At 39.7% G+C, this 23,313-nt stretch overlaps 19 non-coding genes across 19 annotated transcripts; all 19 read left to right on the forward strand.

The window, feature by feature from the left end:
- The first annotated feature begins 435 nt into the window (after positions 1-435).
- LOC140031195 (5S ribosomal RNA) lies at positions 436-554 on the forward strand. Its single transcript, XR_011835116.1, has one exon. It is a non-coding gene; the product is annotated as a 5S ribosomal RNA (ribosomal RNA).
- A 1,122-nt stretch (positions 555-1,676) lies between these two features.
- LOC140030808 (5S ribosomal RNA) lies at positions 1,677-1,795 on the forward strand. The gene has a single exon (XR_011834727.1). It is a non-coding gene; the product is annotated as a 5S ribosomal RNA (ribosomal RNA).
- A 1,122-nt stretch (positions 1,796-2,917) lies between these two features.
- Positions 2,918-3,036, forward strand: LOC140031196 (5S ribosomal RNA). The gene has a single exon (XR_011835117.1). It is a non-coding gene; the product is annotated as a 5S ribosomal RNA (ribosomal RNA).
- Positions 3,037-4,171: 1,135 nt separating this feature from the next.
- LOC140029412 (5S ribosomal RNA) lies at positions 4,172-4,290 on the forward strand. Its single transcript, XR_011833317.1, has one exon. It is a non-coding gene; the product is annotated as a 5S ribosomal RNA (ribosomal RNA).
- Positions 4,291-5,412: 1,122 nt separating this feature from the next.
- On the forward strand, positions 5,413-5,531 carry LOC140031197 (5S ribosomal RNA). Its single transcript, XR_011835118.1, has one exon. It is a non-coding gene; the product is annotated as a 5S ribosomal RNA (ribosomal RNA).
- A 1,135-nt stretch (positions 5,532-6,666) lies between these two features.
- On the forward strand, positions 6,667-6,785 carry LOC140029413 (5S ribosomal RNA). The gene has a single exon (XR_011833318.1). It is a non-coding gene; the product is annotated as a 5S ribosomal RNA (ribosomal RNA).
- Positions 6,786-7,907: 1,122 nt separating this feature from the next.
- Positions 7,908-8,026, forward strand: LOC140029414 (5S ribosomal RNA). Its single transcript, XR_011833319.1, has one exon. It is a non-coding gene; the product is annotated as a 5S ribosomal RNA (ribosomal RNA).
- Positions 8,027-9,148: 1,122 nt separating this feature from the next.
- LOC140030809 (5S ribosomal RNA) lies at positions 9,149-9,267 on the forward strand. The gene has a single exon (XR_011834728.1). It is a non-coding gene; the product is annotated as a 5S ribosomal RNA (ribosomal RNA).
- A 1,122-nt stretch (positions 9,268-10,389) lies between these two features.
- Positions 10,390-10,508, forward strand: LOC140029415 (5S ribosomal RNA). Its single transcript, XR_011833320.1, has one exon. It is a non-coding gene; the product is annotated as a 5S ribosomal RNA (ribosomal RNA).
- Positions 10,509-11,630: 1,122 nt separating this feature from the next.
- LOC140031199 (5S ribosomal RNA) lies at positions 11,631-11,749 on the forward strand. The gene has a single exon (XR_011835120.1). It is a non-coding gene; the product is annotated as a 5S ribosomal RNA (ribosomal RNA).
- Positions 11,750-12,884: 1,135 nt separating this feature from the next.
- On the forward strand, positions 12,885-13,003 carry LOC140029416 (5S ribosomal RNA). The gene has a single exon (XR_011833321.1). It is a non-coding gene; the product is annotated as a 5S ribosomal RNA (ribosomal RNA).
- A 1,122-nt stretch (positions 13,004-14,125) lies between these two features.
- On the forward strand, positions 14,126-14,244 carry LOC140029417 (5S ribosomal RNA). Its single transcript, XR_011833322.1, has one exon. It is a non-coding gene; the product is annotated as a 5S ribosomal RNA (ribosomal RNA).
- Positions 14,245-15,366: 1,122 nt separating this feature from the next.
- Positions 15,367-15,485, forward strand: LOC140030810 (5S ribosomal RNA). The gene has a single exon (XR_011834729.1). It is a non-coding gene; the product is annotated as a 5S ribosomal RNA (ribosomal RNA).
- Positions 15,486-16,607: 1,122 nt separating this feature from the next.
- Positions 16,608-16,726, forward strand: LOC140029419 (5S ribosomal RNA). Its single transcript, XR_011833324.1, has one exon. It is a non-coding gene; the product is annotated as a 5S ribosomal RNA (ribosomal RNA).
- Positions 16,727-17,848: 1,122 nt separating this feature from the next.
- On the forward strand, positions 17,849-17,967 carry LOC140030811 (5S ribosomal RNA). Its single transcript, XR_011834730.1, has one exon. It is a non-coding gene; the product is annotated as a 5S ribosomal RNA (ribosomal RNA).
- A 1,125-nt stretch (positions 17,968-19,092) lies between these two features.
- LOC140031200 (5S ribosomal RNA) lies at positions 19,093-19,211 on the forward strand. The gene has a single exon (XR_011835121.1). It is a non-coding gene; the product is annotated as a 5S ribosomal RNA (ribosomal RNA).
- A 1,135-nt stretch (positions 19,212-20,346) lies between these two features.
- Positions 20,347-20,465, forward strand: LOC140029420 (5S ribosomal RNA). Its single transcript, XR_011833325.1, has one exon. It is a non-coding gene; the product is annotated as a 5S ribosomal RNA (ribosomal RNA).
- A 1,122-nt stretch (positions 20,466-21,587) lies between these two features.
- On the forward strand, positions 21,588-21,706 carry LOC140029421 (5S ribosomal RNA). The gene has a single exon (XR_011833326.1). It is a non-coding gene; the product is annotated as a 5S ribosomal RNA (ribosomal RNA).
- Positions 21,707-22,828: 1,122 nt separating this feature from the next.
- LOC140029422 (5S ribosomal RNA) lies at positions 22,829-22,947 on the forward strand. Its single transcript, XR_011833327.1, has one exon. It is a non-coding gene; the product is annotated as a 5S ribosomal RNA (ribosomal RNA).
- Positions 22,948-23,313: the final 366 nt, after the last annotated feature.

A 23,313-nucleotide genomic window follows, 5' to 3' on the forward strand; every position in this document is an offset into this window, starting at 1 on the left:
TAGAAATTACAGTGATAAATTAATAAATTAAAATTAAGTTTCGGGTCATTTCGGGTCGACCCGCCGCCCCGTAAACCTGAAATTTTCGGGTTCGGGTCAGCATACCTGACCCGTCACGGGTTGGCGGGTCGGGGTTCGGGTCAACAGATTTTCTGGCGGGTCTGTTGACCCGAACCCGACCCGCCAACCTGATTTGGACCCGAATTGCCACCCCTAACTGCAAGCGTGAAGGATTGATTTCATGATAATTTAGAGTTGCGGGATGAGGGAAAAAAACAGGGTGCAAATCAATAACAAAAAAAAATATAAAGTAAATAAATAAAAGGATAAGAGGAAAATGCTTGAATTGACGCTTAAAATGAATTTCGGTCTAGAAAAGCCACACTGCTTCGCAGGACGGGGTAGTTTAAAAGAATAAAGCGAAAGGAACATGGCGGGTGCGATCATACCAGCACTAATGCACCGGATCCAATCAGAACTCCGAAGTTAAGCGTGCTTGGGCGAGAGTAGTACTAGGATGGGTGACCCCCTGGGAAGTCCTCGTGTTGCACCCCTCTCTTTTTTGTTTCGAAATCCAAATTTCCTATTCGTTCTTTATCCTGTAGTAATTTAGCTCCGTCGGAACGATTGCTTAATATTTTGCTTCTTGTCGAAGCGTGAAGGAGGATCTGAAGGCGCGAGACAAATCAGGAACGGTACGGCTCGATCAAAGCCCGGATCGTCGCTCAAATTTGTCGGCGCAAATGTATCACCGCAACTAGGGGTGGCAATTTTCGACACGACACGAACCTAACACGAAATTAATGGGTTTGGGTTGAGGTTTCGGGAATTCGGGTCAGAATCGGGTTGGACCCGATGAACCCGAAAAGAAAACCGGTCGATTTCGGGTCAACCCGTGGTGACCTGATATGACCCGATATGACCCGTTTACGAATTAAAAATAATTTAATAAACATAAAAATAATTTTATCTAACTAAACTAAGTTATTCTTTTTTTCAAAGGCATTAATTACTTAATCCTAAACGAATTTATTTAATTTGTGTGAAGTTGAAATTATTATACTTGGACAAATAATATATTATATTATTTTTCACTTTTGTATTGTTTTAATTTATTTTATATTTTGCTTGGGATAAAACACTTTTACGGTGTTTAATTTATTTTAGATTTGATTTGGAATCATTTATTTAAATTTTTATTACTTGATTATGTAATTAGTTTTGTGAGAAATTGATTTTATTAGAAATTACAGTGATAAATTAATAAATTAAAATTAAGTTTCGGGTCATTTCGGGTCGACCCGCCGCCCCGTAAACCTGAAATTTTCGGGTTCGGGTCAGCATACCTGACCCGTCACGGGTTGGCGGGTCGGGGTTCGGGTCAACAGATTTTCTGGCGGGTCTGTTGACCCGAACCCGACCCGCCAACCTGATTTGGACCCGAATTGCCACCCCTAACTGCAAGCGTGAAGGATTGATTTCATGATAATTTAGAGTTGCGGGATGAGGGAAAAAAACAGGGTGCAAATCAATAACAAAAAAAAATATAAAGTAAATAAATAAAAGGATAAGAGGAAAATGCTTGAATTGACGCTTAAAATGAATTTCGGTCTAGAAAAGCCACACTGCTTCGCAGGACGGGGTAGTTTAAAAGAATAAAGCGAAAGGAACATGGCGGGTGCGATCATACCAGCACTAATGCACCGGATCCCATCAGAACTTCGAAGTTAAGCGTGCTTGGGCGAGAGTAGTACTAGGATGGGTGACCCCCTGGGAAGTCCTCGTGTTGCACCCCTCTCTTTTTTGTTTCGAAATCCAAATTTCCTATTCGTTCTTTATCCTGTAGTAATTTAGCTCCGTCGGAACGATTGCTTAATATTTTGCTTCTTGTCGAAGCGTGAAGGAGGATCTGAAGGCGCGAGACAAATCAGGAACGGTACGGCTCGATCAAAGCCCGGATCGTCGCTCAAATTTGTCGGCGCAAATGTATCACCGCAACTAGGGGTGGCAATTTTCGACACGACACGAACCTAACACGAAATTAATGGGTTTGGGTTGAGGTTTCGGGAATTCGGGTCAGAATCGGGTTGGACCCGATGAACCCGAAAAGAAAACCGGTCGATTTCGGGTCAACCCGTGGTGACCTGATATGACCCGATATGACCCGTTTACGAATTAAAAATAATTTAATAAACATAAAAATAATTTTATCTAACTAAACTAAGTTATTCTTTTTTTCAAAGGCATTAATTACTTAATCCTAAACGAATTTATTTAATTTGTGTGAAGTTGAAATTATTATACTTGGACAAATAATATATTATATTATTTTTCACTTTTGTATTGTTTTAATTTATTTTATATTTTGCTTGGGATAAAACACTTTTACGGTGTTTAATTTATTTTAGATTTGATTTGGAATCATTTATTTAAATTTTTATTACTTGATTATGTAATTAGTTTTGTGAGAAATTGATTTTATTAGAAATTACAGTGATAAATTAATAAATTAAAATTAAGTTTCGGGTCATTTCGGGTCGACCCGCCGCCCCGTAAACCTGAAATTTTCGGGTTCGGGTCAGCATACCTGACCCGTCACGGGTTGGCGGGTCGGGGTTCGGGTCAACAGATTTTCTGGCGGGTCTGTTGACCCGAACCCGACCCGCCAACCTGATTTGGACCCGAATTGCCACCCCTAACTGCAAGCGTGAAGGATTGATTTCATGATAATTTAGAGTTGCGGGATGAGGGAAAAAAACAGGGTGCAAATCAATAACAAAAAAAAATATAAAGTAAATAAATAAAAGGATAAGAGGAAAATGCTTGAATTGACGCTTAAAATGAATTTCGGTCTAGAAAAGCCACACTGCTTCGCAGGACGGGGTAGTTTAAAAGAATAAAGCGAAAGGAACATGGCGGGTGCGATCATACCAGCACTAATGCACCGGATCCAATCAGAACTCCGAAGTTAAGCGTGCTTGGGCGAGAGTAGTACTAGGATGGGTGACCCCCTGGGAAGTCCTCGTGTTGCACCCCTCTCTTTTTTGTTTCGAAATCCAAATTTCCTATTCGTTCTTTATCCTGTAGTAATTTAGCTCCGTCGGAACGATTGCTTAATATTTTGCTTCTTGTCGAAGCGTGAAGGAGGATCTGAAGGCGCGAGACAAATCAGGAACGGTACGGCTCGATCAAAGCCCGGATCGTCGCTCAAATTTGTCGGCGCAAATGTATCACCGCAACTAGGGGTGGCAATTTTCGACACGACCTGAAAACACGACACGAACCTAACACGAAATTAATGGGTTTGGGTTGAGGTTTCGGGAATTCGGGTCAGAATCGGGTTGGACCCGATGAACCCGAAAAGAAAACCGGTCGATTTCGGGTCAACCCGTGGTGACCTGATATGACCCGATATGACCCGTTTACGAATTAAAAATAATTTAATAAACATAAAAATAATTTTATCTAACTAAACTAAGTTATTCTTTTTTTCAAAGGCATTAATTACTTAATCCTAAACGAATTTATTTAATTTGTGTGAAGTTGAAATTATTATACTTGGACAAATAATATATTATATTATTTTTCACTTTTGTATTGTTTTAATTTATTTTATATTTTGCTTGGGATAAAACACTTTTACGGTGTTTAATTTATTTTAGATTTGATTTGGAATCATTTATTTAAATTTTTATTACTTGATTATGTAATTAGTTTTGTGAGAAATTGATTTTATTAGAAATTACAGTGATAAATTAATAAATTAAAATTAAGTTTCGGGTCATTTCGGGTCGACCCGCCGCCCCGTAAACCTGAAATTTTCGGGTTCGGGTCAGCATACCTGACCCGTCACGGGTTGGCGGGTCGGGGTTCGGGTCAACAGATTTTCTGGCGGGTCTGTTGACCCGAACCCGACCCGCCAACCTGATTTGGACCCGAATTGCCACCCCTAACTGCAAGCGTGAAGGATTGATTTCATGATAATTTAGAGTTGCGGGATGAGGGAAAAAAACAGGGTGCAAATCAATAACAAAAAAAAATATAAAGTAAATAAATAAAAGGATAAGAGGAAAATGCTTGAATTGACGCTTAAAATGAATTTCGGTCTAGAAAAGCCACACTGCTTCGCAGGACGGGGTAGTTTAAAAGAATAAAGCGAAAGGAACATGGCGGGTGCGATCATACCAGCACTAATGCACCGGATCCCATCAGAACTCCGAAGTTAAGCGTGCTTGGGCGAGAGTAGTACTAGGATGGGTGACCCCCTGGGAAGTCCTCGTGTTGCACCCCTCTCTTTTTTGTTTCGAAATCCAAATTTCCTATTCGTTCTTTATCCTGTAGTAATTTAGCTCCGTCGGAACGATTGCTTAATATTTTGCTTCTTGTCGAAGCGTGAAGGAGGATCTGAAGGCGCGAGACAAATCAGGAACGGTACGGCTCGATCAAAGCCCGGATCGTCGCTCAAATTTGTCGGCGCAAATGTATCACCGCAACTAGGGGTGGCAATTTTCGACACGACACGAACCTAACACGAAATTAATGGGTTTGGGTTGAGGTTTCGGGAATTCGGGTCAGAATCGGGTTGGACCCGATGAACCCGAAAAGAAAACCGGTCGATTTCGGGTCAACCCGTGGTGACCTGATATGACCCGATATGACCCGTTTACGAATTAAAAATAATTTAATAAACATAAAAATAATTTTATCTAACTAAACTAAGTTATTCTTTTTTTCAAAGGCATTAATTACTTAATCCTAAACGAATTTATTTAATTTGTGTGAAGTTGAAATTATTATACTTGGACAAATAATATATTATATTATTTTTCACTTTTGTATTGTTTTAATTTATTTTATATTTTGCTTGGGATAAAACACTTTTACGGTGTTTAATTTATTTTAGATTTGATTTGGAATCATTTATTTAAATTTTTATTACTTGATTATGTAATTAGTTTTGTGAGAAATTGATTTTATTAGAAATTACAGTGATAAATTAATAAATTAAAATTAAGTTTCGGGTCATTTCGGGTCGACCCGCCGCCCCGTAAACCTGAAATTTTCGGGTTCGGGTCAGCATACCTGACCCGTCACGGGTTGGCGGGTCGGGGTTCGGGTCAACAGATTTTCTGGCGGGTCTGTTGACCCGAACCCGACCCGCCAACCTGATTTGGACCCGAATTGCCACCCCTAACTGCAAGCGTGAAGGATTGATTTCATGATAATTTAGAGTTGCGGGATGAGGGAAAAAAACAGGGTGCAAATCAATAACAAAAAAAAATATAAAGTAAATAAATAAAAGGATAAGAGGAAAATGCTTGAATTGACGCTTAAAATGAATTTCGGTCTAGAAAAGCCACACTGCTTCGCAGGACGGGGTAGTTTAAAAGAATAAAGCGAAAGGAACATGGCGGGTGCGATCATACCAGCACTAATGCACCGGATCCAATCAGAACTCCGAAGTTAAGCGTGCTTGGGCGAGAGTAGTACTAGGATGGGTGACCCCCTGGGAAGTCCTCGTGTTGCACCCCTCTCTTTTTTGTTTCGAAATCCAAATTTCCTATTCGTTCTTTATCCTGTAGTAATTTAGCTCCGTCGGAACGATTGCTTAATATTTTGCTTCTTGTCGAAGCGTGAAGGAGGATCTGAAGGCGCGAGACAAATCAGGAACGGTACGGCTCGATCAAAGCCCGGATCGTCGCTCAAATTTGTCGGCGCAAATGTATCACCGCAACTAGGGGTGGCAATTTTCGACACGACCTGAAAACACGACACGAACCTAACACGAAATTAATGGGTTTGGGTTGAGGTTTCGGGAATTCGGGTCAGAATCGGGTTGGACCCGATGAACCCGAAAAGAAAACCGGTCGATTTCGGGTCAACCCGTGGTGACCTGATATGACCCGATATGACCCGTTTACGAATTAAAAATAATTTAATAAACATAAAAATAATTTTATCTAACTAAACTAAGTTATTCTTTTTTTCAAAGGCATTAATTACTTAATCCTAAACGAATTTATTTAATTTGTGTGAAGTTGAAATTATTGTACTTGGACAAATAATATATTATATTATTTTTCACTTTTGTATTGTTTTAATTTATTTTATATTTTGCTTGGGATAAAACACTTTTACGGTGTTTAATTTATTTTAGATTTGATTTGGAATCATTTATTTAAATTTTTATTACTTGATTATGTAATTAGTTTTGTGAGAAATTGATTTTATTAGAAATTACAGTGATAAATTAATAAATTAAAATTAAGTTTCGGGTCATTTCGGGTCGACCCGCCGCCCCGTAAACCTGAAATTTTCGGGTTCGGGTCAGCATACCTGACCCGTCACGGGTTGGCGGGTCGGGGTTCGGGTCAACAGATTTTCTGGCGGGTCTGTTGACCCGAACCCGACCCGCCAACCTGATTTGGACCCGAATTGCCACCCCTAACTGCAAGCGTGAAGGATTGATTTCATGATAATTTAGAGTTGCGGGATGAGGGAAAAAAACAGGGTGCAAATCAATAACAAAAAAAAATATAAAGTAAATAAATAAAAGGATAAGAGGAAAATGCTTGAATTGACGCTTAAAATGAATTTCGGTCTAGAAAAGCCACACTGCTTCGCAGGACGGGGTAGTTTAAAAGAATAACGCGAAAGGAACATGGCGGGTGCGATCATACCAGCACTAATGCACCGGATCCCATCAGAACTCCGAAGTTAAGCGTGCTTGGGCGAGAGTAGTACTAGGATGGGTGACCCCCTGGGAAGTCCTCGTGTTGCACCCCTCTCTTTTTTGTTTCGAAATCCAAATTTCCTATTCGTTCTTTATCCTGTAGTAATTTAGCTCCGTCGGAACGATTGCTTAATATTTTGCTTCTTGTCGAAGCGTGAAGGAGGATCCGAAGGCGCGAGACAAATCAGGAACGGTACGGCTCGATCAAAGCCCGGATCGTCGCTCAAATTTGTCGGCGCAAATGTATCACCGCAACTAGGGGTGGCAATTTTCGACACGACACGAACCTAACACGAAATTAATGGGTTTGGGTTGAGGTTTCGGGAATTCGGGTCAGAATCGGGTTGGACCCGATGAACCCGAAAAGAAAACCGGTCGATTTCGGGTCAACCCGTGGTGACCTGATATGACCCGATATGACCCGTTTACGAATTAAAAATAATTTAATAAACATAAAAATAATTTTATCTAACTAAACTAAGTTATTCTTTTTTTCAAAGGCATTAATTACTTAATCCTAAACGAATTTATTTAATTTGTGTGAAGTTGAAATTATTATACTTGGACAAATAATATATTATATTATTTTTCACTTTTGTATTGTTTTAATTTATTTTATATTTTGCTTGGGATAAAACACTTTTACGGTGTTTAATTTATTTTAGATTTGATTTGGAATCATTTATTTAAATTTTTATTACTTGATTATGTAATTAGTTTTGTGAGAAATTGATTTTATTAGAAATTACAGTGATAAATTAATAAATTAAAATTAAGTTTCGGGTCATTTCGGGTCGACCCGCCGCCCCGTAAACCTGAAATTTTCGGGTTCGGGTCAGCATACCTGACCCGTCACGGGTTGGCGGGTCGGGGTTCGGGTCAACAGATTTTCTGGCGGGTCTGTTGACCCGAACCCGACCCGCCAACCTGATTTGGACCCGAATTGCCACCCCTAACTGCAAGCGTGAAGGATTGATTTCATGATAATTTAGAGTTGCGGGATGAGGGAAAAAAACAGGGTGCAAATCAATAACAAAAAAAAATATAAAGTAAATAAATAAAAGGATAAGAGGAAAATGCTTGAATTGACGCTTAAAATGAATTTCGGTCTAGAAAAGCCACACTGCTTCGCAGGACGGGGTAGTTTAAAAGAATAAAGCGAAAGGAACATGGCGGGTGCGATCATACCAGCACTAATGCACCGGATCCCATCAGAACTCCGAAGTTAAGCGTGCTTGGGCGAGAGTAGTACTAGGATGGGTGACCCCCTGGGAAGTCCTCGTGTTGCACCCCTCTCTTTTTTGTTTCGAAATCCAAATTTCCTATTCGTTCTTTATCCTGTAGTAATTTAGCTCCGTCGGAACGATTGCTTAATATTTTGCTTCTTGTCGAAGCGTGAAGGAGGATCTGAAGGCGCGAGACAAATCAGGAACGGTACGGCTCGATCAAAGCCCGGATCGTCGCTCAAATTTGTCGGCGCAAATGTATCACCGCAACTAGGGGTGGCAATTTTCGACACGACACGAACCTAACACGAAATTAATGGGTTTGGGTTGAGGTTTCGGGAATTCGGGTCAGAATCGGGTTGGACCCGATGAACCCGAAAAGAAAACCGGTCGATTTCGGGTCAACCCGTGGTGACCTGATATGACCCGATATGACCCGTTTACGAATTAAAAATAATTTAATAAACATAAAAATAATTTTATCTAACTAAACTAAGTTATTCTTTTTTTCAAAGGCATTAATTACTTAATCCTAAACGAATTTATTTAATTTGTGTGAAGTTGAAATTATTATACTTGGACAAATAATATATTATATTATTTTTCACTTTTGTATTGTTTTAATTTATTTTATATTTTGCTTGGGATAAAACACTTTTACGGTGTTTAATTTATTTTAGATTAGATTTGGAATCATTTATTTAAATTTTTATTACTTGATTATGTAATTAGTTTTGTGAGAAATTGATTTTATTAGAAATTACAGTGATAAATTAATAAATTAAAATTAAGTTTCGGGTCATTTCGGGTCGACCCGCCTCCCCGTAAACCTGAAATTTTCGGGTTCGGGTCAGCATACCTGACCCGTCACGGGTTGGCGGGTCGGGGTTCGGGTCAACAGATTTTCTGGCGGGTCTGTTGACCCGAACCCGACCCGCCAACCTGATTTGGACCCGAATTGCCACCCCTAACTGCAAGCGTGAAGGATTGATTTCATGATAATTTAGAGTTGCGGGATGAGGGAAAAAAACAGGGTGCAAATCAATAACAAAAAAAAATATAAAGTAAATAAATAAAAGGATAAGAGGAAAATGCTTGAATTGACGCTTAAAATGAATTTCGGTCTAGAAAAGCCACACTGCTTCGCAGGACGGGGTAGTTTAAAAGAATAAAGCGAAAGGAACATGGCGGGTGCGATCATACCAGCACTAATGCACCGGATCCCATCAGAACTTCGAAGTTAAGCGTGCTTGGGCGAGAGTAGTACTAGGATGGGTGACCCCCTGGGAAGTCCTCGTGTTGCACCCCTCTCTTTTTTGTTTCGAAATCCAAATTTCCTATTCGTTCTTTATCCTGTAGTAATTTAGCTCCGTCGGAACGATTGCTTAATATTTTGCTTCTTGTCGAAGCGTGAAGGAGGATCTGAAGGCGCGAGACAAATCAGGAACGGTACGGCTCGATCAAAGCCCGGATCGTCGCTCAAATTTGTCGGCGCAAATGTATCACCGCAACTAGGGGTGGCAATTTTCGACACGACACGAACCTAACACGAAATTAATGGGTTTGGGTTGAGGTTTCGGGAATTCGGGTCAGAATCGGGTTGGACCCGATGAACCCGAAAAGAAAACCGGTCGATTTCGGGTCAACCCGTGGTGACCTGATATGACCCGATATGACCCGTTTACGAATTAAAAATAATTTAATAAACATAAAAATAATTTTATCTAACTAAACTAAGTTATTCTTTTTTTCAAAGGCATTAATTACTTAATCCTAAACGAATTTATTTAATTTGTGTGAAGTTGAAATTATTATACTTGGACAAATAATATATTATATTATTTTTCACTTTTGTATTGTTTTAATTTATTTTATATTTTGCTTGGGATAAAACACTTTTACGGTGTTTAATTTATTTTAGATTTGATTTGGAATCATTTATTTAAATTTTTATTACTTGATTATGTAATTAGTTTTGTGAGAAATTGATTTTATTAGAAATTACAGTGATAAATTAATAAATTAAAATTAAGTTTCGGGTCATTTCGGGTCGACCCGCCGCCCCGTAAACCTGAAATTTTCGGGTTCGGGTCAGCATACCTGACCCGTCACGGGTTGGCGGGTCGGGGTTCGGGTCAACAGATTTTCTGGCGGGTCTGTTGACCCGAACCCGACCCGCCAACCTGATTTGGACCCGAATTGCCACCCCTAACTGCAAGCGTGAAGGATTGATTTAATGATAATTTAGAGTTGCGGGATGAGGGAAAAAAACAGGGTGCAAATCAATAACAAAAAAAAATATAAAGTAAATAAATAAAAGGATAAGACGAAAATGCTTGAATTGACGCTTAAAATGAATTTCGGTCTAGAAAAGCCACACTGCTTCGCAGGACGGGGTAGTTTAAAAGAATAAAGCGAAAGGAACATGGCGGGTGCGATCATACCAGCACTAATGCACCGGATCCCATCAGAACTCCGAAGTTAAGCGTGCTTGGGCGAGAGTAGTACTAGGATGGGTGACCCCCTGGGAAGTCCTCGTGTTGCACCCCTCTCTTTTTTGTTTCGAAATCCAAATTTCCTATTCGTTCTTTATCCTGTAGTAATTTAGCTCCGTCGGAACGATTGCTTAATATTTTGCTTCTTGTCGAAGCGTGAAGGAGGATCTGAAGGCGCGAGACAAATCAGGAACGGTACGGCTCGATCAAAGCCCGGATCGTCGCTCAAATTTGTCGGCGCAAATGTATCACCGCAACTAGGGGTGGCAATTTTCGACACGACACGAACCTAACACGAAATTAATGGGTTTGGGTTGAGGTTTCGGGAATTCGGGTCAGAATCGGGTTGGACCCGATGAACCCGAAAAGAAAACCGGTCGATTTCGGGTCAACCCGTGGTGACCTGATATGACCCGATATGACCCGTTTACGAATTAAAAATAATTTAATAAACATAAAAATAATTTTATCTAACTAAACTAAGTTATTCTTTTTTTCAAAGGCATTAATTACTTAATCCTAAACGAATTTATTTAATTTGTGTGAAGTTGAAATTATTATACTTGGACAAATAATATATTATATTATTTTTCACTTTTGTATTGTTTTAATTTATTTTATATTTTGCTTGGGATAAAACACTTTTACGGTGTTTAATTTATTTTAGATTTGATTTGGAATCATTTATTTAAATTTTTATTACTTGATTATGTAATTAGTTTTGTGAGAAATTGATTTTATTAGAAATTACAGTGATAAATTAATAAATTAAAATTAAGTTTCGGGTCATTTCGGGTCGACCCGCCGCCCCGTAAACCTGAAATTTTCGGGTTCGGGTCAGCATACCTGACCCGTCACGGGTTGGCGGGTCGGGGTTCGGGTCAACAGATTTTCTGGCGGGTCTGTTGACCCGAACCCGACCCGCCAACCTGATTTGGACCCGAATTGCCACCCCTAACTGCAAGCGTGAAGGATTGATTTCATGATAATTTAGAGTTGCGGGATGAGGGAAAAAAACAGGGTGCAAATCAATAACAAAAAAAAATATAAAGTAAATAAATAAAAGGATAAGAGGAAAATGCTTGAATTGACGCTTAAAATGAATTTCGGTCTAGAAAAGCCACACTGCTTCGCAGGACGGGGTAGTTTAAAAGAATAAAGCGAAAGGAACATGGCGGGTGCGATCATACCAGCACTAATGCACCGGATCCAATCAGAACTCCGAAGTTAAGCGTGCTTGGGCGAGAGTAGTACTAGGATGGGTGACCCCCTGGGAAGTCCTCGTGTTGCACCCCTCTCTTTTTTGTTTCGAAATCCAAATTTCCTATTCGTTCTTTATCCTGTAGTAATTTAGCTCCGTCGGAACGATTGCTTAATATTTTGCTTCTTGTCGAAGCGTGAAGGAGGATCTGAAGGCGCGAGACAAATCAGGAACGGTACGGCTCGATCAAAGCCCGGATCGTCGCTCAAATTTGTCGGCGCAAATGTATCACCGCAACTAGGGGTGGCAATTTTCGACACGACCTGAAAACACGACACGAACCTAACACGAAATTAATGGGTTTGGGTTGAGGTTTCGGGAATTCGGGTCAGAATCGGGTTGGACCCGATGAACCCGAAAAGAAAACCGGTCGATTTCGGGTCAACCCGTGGTGACCTGATATGACCCGATATGACCCGTTTACGAATTAAAAATAATTTAATAAACATAAAAATAATTTTATCTAACTAAACTAAGTTATTCTTTTTTTCAAAGGCATTAATTACTTAATCCTAAACGAATTTATTTAATTTGTGTGAAGTTGAAATTATTATACTTGGACAAATAATATATTATATTATTTTTCACTTTTGTATTGTTTTAATTTATTTTATATTTTGCTTGGGATAAAACACTTTTACGGTGTTTAATTTATTTTAGATTTGATTTGGAATCATTTATTTAAATTTTTATTACTTGATTATGTAATTAGTTTTGTGAGAAATTGATTTTATTAGAAATTACAGTGATAAATTAATAAATTAAAATTAAGTTTCGGGTCATTTCGGGTCGACCCGCCGCCCCGTAAACCTGAAATTTTCGGGTTCGGGTCAGCATACCTGACCCGTCACGGGTTGGCGGGTCGGGGTTCGGGTCAACAGATTTTCTGGCGGGTCTGTTGACCCGAACCCGACCCGCCAACCTGATTTGGACCCGAATTGCCACCCCTAACTGCAAGCGTGAAGGATTGATTTCATGATAATTTAGAGTTGCGGGATGAGGGAAAAAAACAGGGTGCAAATCAATAACAAAAAAAAATATAAAGTAAATAAATAAAAGGATAAGAGGAAAATGCTTGAATTGACGCTTAAAATGAATTTCGGTCTAGAAAAGCCACACTGCTTCGCAGGACGGGGTAGTTTAAAAGAATAAAGCGAAAGGAACATGGCGGGTGCGATCATACCAGCACTAATGCACCGGATCCCATCAGAACTCCGAAGTTAAGCGTGCTTGGGCGAGAGTAGTACTAGGATGGGTGACCCCCTGGGAAGTCCTCGTGTTGCACCCCTCTCTTTTTTGTTTCGAAATCCAAATTTCCTATTCGTTCTTTATCCTGTAGTAATTTAGCTCCGTCGGAACGATTGCTTAATATTTTGCTTCTTGTCGAAGCGTGAAGGAGGATCTGAAGGCGCGAGACAAATCAGGAACGGTACGGCTCGATCAAAGCCCGGATCGTCGCTCAAATTTGTCGGCGCAAATGTATCACCGCAACTAGGGGTGGCAATTTTCGACACGACACGAACCTAACACGAAATTAATGGGTTTGGGTTGAGGTTTCGGGAATTCGGGTCAGAATCGGGTTGGACCCGATGAACCCGAAAAGAAAACCGGTCGATTTCGGGTCAACCCGTGGTGACCTGATATGACCCGATATGACCCGTTTACGAATTAAAAATAATTTAATAAACATAAAAATAATTTTATCTAACTAAACTAAGTTATTCTTTTTTTCAAAGGCATTAATTACTTAATCCTAAACGAATTTATTTAATTTGTGTGAAGTTGAAATTATTATACTTGGACAAATAATATATTATATTATTTTTCACTTTTGTATTGTTTTAATTTATTTTATATTTTGCTTGGGATAAAACACTTTTACGGTGTTTAATTTATTTTAGATTTGATTTGGAATCATTTATTTAAATTTTTATTACTTGATTATGTAATTAGTTTTGTGAGAAATTGATTTTATTAGAAATTACAGTGATAAATTAATAAATTAAAATTAAGTTTCGGGTCATTTCGGGTCGACCCGCCGCCCCGTAAACCTGAAATTTTCGGGTTCGGGTCAGCATACCTGACCCGTCACGGGTTGGCGGGTCGGGGTTCGGGTCAACAGATTTTCTGGCGGGTCTGTTGACCCGAACCCGACCCGCCAACCTGATTTGGACCCGAATTGCCACCCCTAACTGCAAGCGTGAAGGATTGATTTCATGATAATTTAGAGTTGCGGGATGAGGGAAAAAAACAGGGTGCAAATCAATAACAAAAAAAAATATAAAGTAAATAAATAAAAGGATAAGAGGAAAATGCTTGAATTGACGCTTAAAATGAATTTCGGTCTAGAAAAGCCACACTGCTTCGCAGGACGGGGTAGTTTAAAAGAATAAAGCGAAAGGAACATGGCGGGTGCGATCATACCAGCACTAATGCACCGGATCCCATCAGAACTCCGAAGTTAAGCGTGCTTGGGCGAGAGTAGTACTAGGATGGGTGACCCCCTGGGAAGTCCTCGTGTTGCACCCCTCTCTTTTTTGTTTCGAAATCCAAATTTCCTATTCGTTCTTTATCCTGTAGTAATTTAGCTCCGTCGGAACGATTGCTTAATATTTTGCTTCTTGTCGAAGCGTGAAGGAGGATCTGAAGGCGCGAGACAAATCAGGAACGGTACGGCTCGATCAAAGCCCGGATCGTCGCTCAAATTTGTCGGCGCAAATGTATCACCGCAACTAGGGGTGGCAATTTTCGACACGACACGAACCTAACACGAAATTAATGGGTTTGGGTTGAGGTTTCGGGAATTCGGGTCAGAATCGGGTTGGACCCGATGAACCCGAAAAGAAAACCGGTCGATTTCGGGTCAACCCGTGGTGACCTGATATGACCCGATATGACCCGTTTACGAATTAAAAATAATTTAATAAACATAAAAATAATTTTATCTAACTAAACTAAGTTATTCTTTTTTTCAAAGGCATTAATTACTTAATCCTAAACGAATTTATTTAATTTGTGTGAAGTTGAAATTATTATACTTGGACAAATAATATATTATATTATTTTTCACTTTTGTATTGTTTTAATTTATTTTATATTTTGCTTGGGATAAAACACTTTTACAGTGTTTAATTTATTTTAGATTTGATTTGGAATCATTTATTTAAATTTTTATTACTTGATTATGTAATTAGTTTTGTGAGAAATTGATTTTATTAGAAATTACAGTGATAAATTAATAAATTAAAATTAAGTTTCGGGTCATTTCGGGTCGACCCGCCGCCCCGTAAACCTGAAATTTTCGGGTTCGGGTCAGCATACCTGACCCGTCACGGGTTGGCGGGTCGGGGTTCGGGTCAACAGATTTTCTGGCGGGTCTGTTGACCCGAACCCGACCCGCCAACCTGATTTGGACCCGAATTGCCACCCCTAACTGCAAGCGTGAAGGATTGATTTCATGATAATTTAGAGTTGCGGGATGAGGGAAAAAAACAGGGTGCAAATCAATAACAAAAAAAAATATAAAGTAAATAAATAAAAGGATAAGAGGAAAATGCTTGAATTGACGCTTAAAATGAATTTCGGTCTAGAAAAGCCACACTGCTTCGCAGGACGGGGTAGTTTAAAAGAATAAAGCGAAAGGAACATGGCGGGTGCGATCATACCAGCACTAATGCACCGGATCCCATCAGAACTTCGAAGTTAAGCGTGCTTGGGCGAGAGTAGTACTAGGATGGGTGACCCCCTGGGAAGTCCTCGTGTTGCACCCCTCTCTTTTTTGTTTCGAAATCCAAATTTCCTATTCGTTCTTTATCCTGTAGTAATTTAGCTCCGTCGGAACGATTGCTTAATATTTTGCTTCTTGTCGAAGCGTGAAGGAGGATCTGAAGGCGCGAGACAAATCAGGAACGGTACGGCTCGATCAAAGCCCGGATCGTCGCTCAAATTTGTCGGCGCAAATGTATCACCGCAACTAGGGGTGGCAATTTTCGACACGACACGAACCTAACACGAAATTAATGGGTTTGGGTTGAGGTTTCGGGAATTCGGGTCAGAATCGGGTTGGACCCGATGAACCCGAAAAGAAAACCGGTCGATTTCGGGTCAACCCGTGGTGACCTGATATGACCCGATATGACCCGTTTACGAATTAAAAATAATTTAATAAACATAAAAATAATTTTATCTAACTAAACTAAGTTATTCTTTTTTTCAAAGGCATTAATTACTTAATCCTAAACGAATTTATTTAATTTGTGTGAAGTTGAAATTATTATACTTGGACAAATAATATATTATATTATTTTTCACTTTTGTATTGTTTTAATTTATTTTATATTTTGCTTGGGATAAAACACTTTTACGGTGTTTAATTTATTTTAGATTTGATTTGGAATCATTTATTTAAATTTTTATTACTTGATTATGTAATTAGTTTTGTGAGAAATTGATTTTATTAGAAATTACAGTGATAAATTAATAAATTAAAATTAAGTTTCGGGTCATTTCGGGTCGACCCGCCGCCCCGTAAACCTGAAATTTTCGGGTTCGGGTCAGCATACCTGACCCGTCACGGGTTGGCGGGTCGGGGTTCGGGTCAACAGATTTTCTGGCGGGTCTGTTGACCCGAACCCGACCCGCCAACCTGATTTGGACCCGAATTGCCACCCCTAACTGCAAGCGTGAAGGATTGATTTCATGATAATTTAGAGTTGCGGGATGAGGGAAAAAAACAGGGTGCAAATCAATAACAAAAAAAAATATAAAGTAAATAAATAAAAGGATAAGAGGAAAATGCTTGAATTGACGCTTAAAATGAATTTCGGTCTAGAAAAGCCACACTGCTTCGCAGGACGGGGTAGTTTAAAAGAATAAAGCGAAAGGAACATGGCGGGTGCGATCATACCAGCACTAATGCACCGGATCCCATCAGAACTCCGAAGTTAAGCGTGCTTGGGCGAGAGTAGTACTAGGATGGGTGACCCCCTGGGAAGTCCTCGTGTTGCACCCCTCTCTTTTTTGTTTCGAAATCCAAATTTCCTATTCGTTCTTTATCCTGTAGTAATTTAGCTCCGTCGGAACGATTGCTTAATATTTTGCTTCTTGTCGAAGCGTGAAGGAGGATCTGAAGGCGCGAGACAAATCAGGAACGGTACGGCTCGATCAAAGCCCGGATCGTCGCTCAAATTTGTCGGCGCAAATGTATCACCGCAACTAGGGGTGGCAATTTTCGACACGACACGAACCTAACACGAAATTAATGGGTTTGGGTTGAGGTTTCGGGAATTCGGGTCAGAATCGGGTTGGACCCGATGAACCCGAAAAGAAAACCGGTCGATTTCGGGTCAACCCGTGGTGACCTGATATGACCCGATATGACCCGTTTACGAATTAAAAATAATTTAATAAACATAAAAATAATTTTATCTAACTAAACTAAGTTATTCTTTTTTTCAAAGGCATTAATTACTTAATCCTAAACGAATTTATTTAATTTGTGTGAAGTTGAAATTATTATACTTGGACAAATAATATATTATATTATTTTTCACTTTTGTATTGTTTTAATTTATTTTATATTTTGCTTGGGATAAAACACTTTTACGGTGTTTAATTTATTTTAGATTTGATTTGGAATCATTTATTTAAATTTTTATTACTTGATTATGTAATTAGTTTTGTGAGAAATTGATTTTATTAGAAATTACAGTGATAAATTAATAAATTAAAATTAAGTTTCGGGTCATTTCGGGTCGACCCGCCGCCCCGTAAACCTGAAATTTTCGGGTTCGGGTCAGCATACCTGACCCGTCACGGGTTGGCGGGTCGGGGTTCGGGTCAACAGATTTTCTGGCGGGTCTGTTGACCCGAACCCGACCCGCCAACCTGATTTGGACCCGAATTGCCACCCCTAACTGCAAGCGTGAAGGATTGATTTCATGATAATTTAGAGTTGCGGGATGAGGGAAAAAAACAGGGTGCAAATCAATAACAAAAAAAAATATAAAGTAAATAAATAAAAGGATAAGAGGAAAATGCTTGAATTGACGCTTAAAATGAATTTCGGTCTAGAAAAGCCACACTGCTTCGCAGGACGGGGTAGTTTAAAAGAATAAAGCGAAAGGAACATGGCGGGTGCGATCATACCAGCACTAATGCACCGGATCCCATCAGAACTTCGAAGTTAAGCGTGCTTGGGCGAGAGTAGTACTAGGATGGGTGACCCCCTGGGAAGTCCTCGTGTTGCACCCCTCTCTTTTTTGTTTCGAAATCCAAATTTCCTATTCGTTCTTTATCCTGTAGTAATTTAGCTCCGTCGGAACGATTGCTTAATATTTTGCTTCTTGTCGAAGCGTGAAGGAGGATCTGAAGGCGCGAGACAAATCAGGAACGGTACGGCTCGATCAAAGCCCGGATCGTCGCTCAAATTTGTCGGCGCAAATGTATCACCGCAACTAGGGGTGGCAATTTTCGACACGACCTGAAAACACGACACGAACCTAACACGAAATTAATGGGTTTGGGTTGAGGTTTCGGGAATTCGGGTCAGAATCGGGTTGGACCCGATGAACCCGAAAAGAAAACCGGTCGATTTCGGGTCAACCCGTGGTGACCTGATATGACCCGTTTACGAATTAAAAATAATTTAATAAACATAAAAATAATTTTATCTAACTAAACTAAGTTATTCTTTTTTTCAAAGGCATTAATTACTTAATCCTAAACGAATTTATTTAATTTGTGTGAAGTTGAAATTATTATACTTGGACAAATAATATATTATATTATTTTTCACTTTTGTATTGTTTTAATTTATTTTATATTTTGCTTGGGATAAAACACTTTTACGGTGTTTAATTTATTTTAGATTTGATTTGGAATCATTTATTTAAATTTTTATTACTTGATTATGTAATTAGTTTTGTGAGAAATTGATTTTATTAGAAATTACAGTGATAAATTAATAAATTAAAATTAAGTTTCGGGTCATTTCGGGTCGACCCGCCGCCCCGTAAACCTGAAATTTTCGGGTTCGGGTCAGCATACCTGACCCGTCACGGGTTGGCGGGTCGGGGTTCGGGTCAACAGATTTTCTGGCGGGTCTGTTGACCCGAACCCGACCCGCCAACCTGATTTGGACCCGAATTGCCACCCCTAACTGCAAGCGTGAAGGATTGATTTCATGATAATTTAGAGTTGCGGGATGAGGGAAAAAAACAGGGTGCAAATCAATAACAAAAAAAAATATAAAGTAAATAAATAAAAGGATAAGAGGAAAATGCTTGAATTGACGCTTAAAATGAATTTCGGTCTAGAAAAGCCACACTGCTTCGCAGGACGGGGTAGTTTAAAAGAATAAAGCGAAAGGAACATGGCGGGTGCGATCATACCAGCACTAATGCACCGGATCCAATCAGAACTCCGAAGTTAAGCGTGCTTGGGCGAGAGTAGTACTAGGATGGGTGACCCCCTGGGAAGTCCTCGTGTTGCACCCCTCTCTTTTTTGTTTCGAAATCCAAATTTCCTATTCGTTCTTTATCCTGTAGTAATTTAGCTCCGTCGGAACGATTGCTTAATATTTTGCTTCTTGTCGAAGCGTGAAGGAGGATCTGAAGGCGCGAGACAAATCAGGAACGGTACGGCTCGATCAAAGCCCGGATCGTCGCTCAAATTTGTCGGCGCAAATGTATCACCGCAACTAGGGGTGGCAATTTTCGACACGACCTGAAAACACGACACGAACCTAACACGAAATTAATGGGTTTGGGTTGAGGTTTCGGGAATTCGGGTCAGAATCGGGTTGGACCCGATGAACCCGAAAAGAAAACCGGTCGATTTCGGGTCAACCCGTGGTGACCTGATATGACCCGATATGACCCGTTTACGAATTAAAAATAATTTAATAAACATAAAAATAATTTTATCTAACTAAACTAAGTTATTCTTTTTTTCAAAGGCATTAATTACTTAATCCTAAACGAATTTATTTAATTTGTGTGAAGTTGAAATTATTATACTTGGACAAATAATATATTATATTATTTTTCACTTTTGTATTGTTTTAATTTATTTTATATTTTGCTTGGGATAAAACACTTTTACGGTGTTTAATTTATTTTAGATTTGATTTGGAATCATTTATTTAAATTTTTATTACTTGATTATGTAATTAGTTTTGTGAGAAATTGATTTTATTAGAAATTACAGTGATAAATTAATAAATTAAAATTAAGTTTCGGGTCATTTCGGGTCGACCCGCCGCCCCGTAAACCTGAAATTTTCGGGTTCGGGTCAGCATACCTGACCCGTCACGGGTTGGCGGGTCGGGGTTCGGGTCAACAGATTTTCTGGCGGGTCTGTTGACCCGAACCCGACCCGCCAACCTGATTTGGACCCGAATTGCCACCCCTAACTGCAAGCGTGAAGGATTGATTTCATGATAATTTAGAGTTGCGGGATGAGGGAAAAAAACAGGGTGCAAATCAATAACAAAAAAAAATATAAAGTAAATAAATAAAAGGATAAGAGGAAAATGCTTGAATTGACGCTTAAAATGAATTTCGGTCTAGAAAAGCCACACTGCTTCGCAGGACGGGGTAGTTTAAAAGAATAAAGCGAAAGGAACATGGCGGGTGCGATCATACCAGCACTAATGCACCGGATCCCATCAGAACTCCGAAGTTAAGCGTGCTTGGGCGAGAGTAGTACTAGGATGGGTGACCCCCTGGGAAGTCCTCGTGTTGCACCCCTCTCTTTTTTGTTTCGAAATCCAAATTTCCTATTCGTTCTTTATCCTGTAGTAATTTAGCTCCGTCGGAACGATTGCTTAATATTTTGCTTCTTGTCGAAGCGTGAAGGAGGATCTGAAGGCGCGAGACAAATCAGGAACGGTACGGCTCGATCAAAGCCCGGATCGTCGCTCAAATTTGTCGGCGCAAATGTATCACCGCAACTAGGGGTGGCAATTTTCGACACGACACGAACCTAACACGAAATTAATGGGTTTGGGTTGAGGTTTCGGGAATTCGGGTCAGAATCGGGTTGGACCCGATGAACCCGAAAAGAAAACCGGTCGATTTCGGGTCAACCCGTGGTGACCTGATATGACCCGATATGACCCGTTTACGAATTAAAAATAATTTAATAAACATAAAAATAATTTTATCTAACTAAACTAAGTTATTCTTTTTTTCAAAGGCATTAATTACTTAATCCTAAACGAATTTATTTAATTTGTGTGAAGTTGAAATTATTATACTTGGACAAATAATATATTATATTATTTTTCACTTTTGTATTGTTTTAATTTATTTTATATTTTGCTTGGGATAAAACACTTTTACGGTGTTTAATTTATTTTAGATTTGATTTGGAATCATTTATTTAAATTTTTATTACTTGATTATGTAATTAGTTTTGTGAGAAATTGATTTTATTAGAAATTACAGTGATAAATTAATAAATTAAAATTAAGTTTCGGGTCATTTCGGGTCGACCCGCCGCCCCGTAAACCTGAAATTTTCGGGTTCGGGTCAGCATACCTGACCCGTCACGGGTTGGCGGGTCGGGGTTCGGGTCAACAGATTTTCTGGCGGGTCTGTTGACCCGAACCCGACCCGCCAACCTGATTTGGACCCGAATTGCCACCCCTAACTGCAAGCGTGAAGGATTGATTTCATGATAATTTAGAGTTGCGGGATGAGGGAAAAAAACAGGGTGCAAATCAATAACAAAAAAAAATATAAAGTAAATAAATAAAAGGATAAGAGGAAAATGCTTGAATTGACGCTTAAAATGAATTTCGGTCTAGAAAAGCCACACTGCTTCGCAGGACGGGGTAGTTTAAAAGAATAAAGCGAAAGGAACATGGCGGGTGCGATCATACCAGCACTAATGCACCGGATCCCATCAGAACTCCGAAGTTAAGCGTGCTTGGGCGAGAGTAGTACTAGGATGGGTGACCCCCTGGGAAGTCCTCGTGTTGCACCCCTCTCTTTTTTGTTTCGAAATCCAAATTTCCTATTCGTTCTTTATCCTGTAGTAATTTAGCTCCGTCGGAACGATTGCTTAATATTTTGCTTCTTGTCGAAGCGTGAAGGAGGATCTGAAGGCGCGAGACAAATCAGGAACGGTACGGCTCGATCAAAGCCCGGATCGTCGCTCAAATTTGTCGGCGCAAATGTATCACCGCAACTAGGGGTGGCAATTTTCGACACGACACGAACCTAACACGAAATTAATGGGTTTGGGTTGAGGTTTCGGGAATTCGGGTCAGAATCGGGTTGGACCCGATGAACCCGAAAAGAAAACCGGTCGATTTCGGGTCAACCCGTGGTGACCTGATATGACCCGATATGACCCGTTTACGAATTAAAAATAATTTAATAAACATAAAAATAATTTTATCTAACTAAACTAAGTTATTCTTTTTTTCAAAGGCATTAATTACTTAATCCTAAACGAATTTATTTAATTTGTGTGAAGTTGAAATTATTATACTTGGACAAATAATATATTATATTATTTTTCACTTTTGTATTGTTTTAATTTATTTTATATTTTGCTTGGGATAAAACACTTTTACGGTGTTTAATTTATTTTAGATTTGATTTGGAATCATTTATTTAAATTTTTATTACTTGATTATGTAATTAGTTTTGTGAGAAATTGATTTTATTAGAAATTACAGTGATAAATTAATAAATTAAAATTAAGTTTCGGGTCATTTCGGGTCGACCCGCCGCCCCGTAAACCTGAAATTTTCGGGTTCGGGTCAGCATACCTGACCCGTCACGGGTTGGCGGGTCGGGGTTCGGGTCAACAGATTTTCTGGCGGGTCTGTTGACCCGAACCCGACCCGCCAACCTGATTTGGACCCGAATTGCCACCCCTAACTGCAAGCGTGAAGGATTGATTTCATGATAATTTAGAGTTGCGGGATGAGGGAAAAAAACAGGGTGCAAATCAATAACAAAAAAAAATATAAAGTAAATAAATAAAAGGATAAGAGGAAAATGCTTGAATTGACGCTTAAAATGAATTTCGGTCTAGAAAAGCCACACTGCTTCGCAGGACGGGGTAGTTTAAAAGAATAAAGCGAAAGGAACATGGCGGGTGCGATCATACCAGCACTAATGCACCGGATCCCATCAGAACTCCGAAGTTAAGCGTGCTTGGGCGAGAGTAGTACTAGGATGGGTGACCCCCTGGGAAGTCCTCGTGTTGCACCCCTCTCTTTTTTGTTTCGAAATCCAAATTTCCTATTCGTTCTTTATCCTGTAGTAATTTAGCTCCGTCGGAACGATTGCTTAATATTTTGCTTCTTGTCGAAGCGTGAAGGAGGATCTGAAGGCGCGAGACAAATCAGGAACGGTACGGCTCGATCAAAGCCCGGATCGTCGCTCAAATTTGTCGGCGCAAATGTATCACCGCAACTAGGGGTGGCAATTTTCGACACGACACGAACCTAACACGAAATTAATGGGTTTGGGTTGAGGTTTCGGGAATTCGGGTCAGAATCGGGTTGGACCCGATGAACCCGAAAAGAAAACCGGTCGATTTCGGGTCAACCCGTGGTGACCTGATATGACCCGATAT

This window comes from Coffea arabica, chromosome 11e (assembly GCF_036785885.1).
Source record: "Coffea arabica cultivar ET-39 chromosome 11e, Coffea Arabica ET-39 HiFi, whole genome shotgun sequence".
Taxonomy (NCBI): Eukaryota; Viridiplantae; Streptophyta; class Magnoliopsida; order Gentianales; family Rubiaceae; genus Coffea; species Coffea arabica.